The sequence below is a fragment of the Leptonychotes weddellii genome, chromosome 2 (assembly GCF_054177405.1).
Source record: "Leptonychotes weddellii isolate Sample4059 chromosome 2, ASM5417740v2, whole genome shotgun sequence".
Classification (NCBI taxonomy): domain Eukaryota; kingdom Metazoa; phylum Chordata; class Mammalia; order Carnivora; family Phocidae; genus Leptonychotes; species Leptonychotes weddellii.
The window spans coordinates 44,842,411-44,844,289 of NC_138370.1; the positions used below are offsets into that span (position 1 = coordinate 44,842,411).

Sequence of the window (1,879 nt, forward strand, 5' to 3'; positions counted from 1 at the left end):
TTTTCCCTTGGGGTTGATTTTGCTTTACAGAAAAGAACCATTAAAATTTCTTTCCTATGGAAGTGTTGAATCATTATATGTATACCTGGAACTAATATAACACTGTAATTAGCTGGAATTAAAATAAAGATTTAAATAGATAGCCAAACATTACATACAGATACAGAAAGGCCTATATCAAGTAACAAATGAAAAATAGAACTCCAAATCCTGTGTGCACACTGACAATAAATGCATCTGTATATTCTATACCCTATGTTGCTAGAGAGTCAACCGTTGGTGATGTCAAAGAGTGGTTTCCGAGGAGCTTACTTAATCAGCCCTTTAGAGGGCTCTAGAAACCCTCATTTTTAACAGTAGCCCCCGAGGATTCCAGGTTTTGATTAAAAGTGTAGTTTGGGGAAGCCCTTTTAACCTCCTTTGTGTGTCAGATTACATACCCAGTAATTGAACAAGAAAATAAGTTCTTATTGTTCAACAGTAGTTGAACAAAAGTAATTTTCTCATAAAAACTATTAATAGACACCTAAATGCAATGTGGTTGAAATATGAAATCATGTGTATTTGGTATTTGGTATTTGATATTTGTATTTCATTTCATAAAGATAAGTATCTTGATGAAAAGCCATACAACAATGAGAAGCAAAACAGCAAACCCAAATACAAACGAAGGCATTTCTCTGAATTCTGTGTTTCGTTGAGTATCAAAAGCCACCAATCTTTTAATTCTTTTCTTGTACATTATTCTGTATGCACAATCTCTGCATCTGACTGGATTCCTGGATTTTATGTCATTTTCCGTGTGACATTTCCCACAGATAAGTGTCATTGGCTGCTGCTTTGCGGGTTGAATGTCCTTCTGAGTGTCCATTGTTTGTCCCCGGGTAGCAGGGAGACGGTTCCCACTCTGCGCTTACAGATTCTGGCTCCTCACGGTGTCGCCAAGATATTCTGTTTTTACCACTCTTGCAAAATTACCTTCCCATCACATTTCTCATATAAATACAAATCTAGATATTTTCACTGTGACATTTGTCATATTCATGCAATTTCACACAGTAAAAACAACAAAGGTAAATCAGTTATTTCAATATGATATTAAAAACCCAGTGAAATTCTCTGGGTTTGTTTATGTTTCTTACAGTCTTGTTCTAAATAACGGATAGAAAAACACTGTTATTTAAATGACCTTTACATGTTGACCAAATCCCAGGACTTTTGGACATGGAGGTAATGAAAAAAAGCCTGCATCAGATACTCCTCTACAGAGAGTCTATAATAAGCAAATTATGTAGCAGCATATAGCTCAAAGCAGACAGAACATACCCTTTTCTTTTTTATGTCGATTGGTTAGTTGCTAAGGAAACTGGTTTAACATTATTTATTTATTTTCCCCTTTATCTCACCTATTTTGATGTTCTGCAGTAAGTTATTAGTGTCAATTCATTGTGTTTCCCTTTTATGTCCACACAACTTTAGTCAGCTCAGATCAGTTATTTGTGTACTCGGTTAGAGTATACCTAAGTTGAGTAAACATTCGCAGTGTGACAATTTCTGTTTTTTTTCTATTGACGCTGAACAGTTTTGATTGCTTTGAAAGGGCACACAGCTCAAGCTGTCTTCATTTAGGCTATGTCAAAATCATCACTGTCAGGGTCATCAGTGTATTTTATGTGTTGGAATGGTTTTGTTTGCAGATTTGGTGGTATGTGGAACACAGACTTGGAGTTCTAATTCCGTTGAAAACAACGAGCTGTGAGTGTCCAAACCCCAAAAGGACAAAATGTGACTTGGAGTCTGGCCACATGCTGAAACCATAGCATTCACACATTTATCCCTGATACCAAACATTCAAAACATGGACTTTGATACAAGATTT

General features: G+C 35.9%; 1 pseudogene; it reads right to left on the reverse strand.

Moving 5' to 3' along the window:
* Positions 1–592: 592 nt before the first annotated feature.
* On the reverse strand, positions 593–871 carry LOC102728274 (DNA-directed RNA polymerases I, II, and III subunit RPABC4 pseudogene; annotated as a pseudogene).
* Positions 872–1,879: the final 1,008 nt, after the last annotated feature.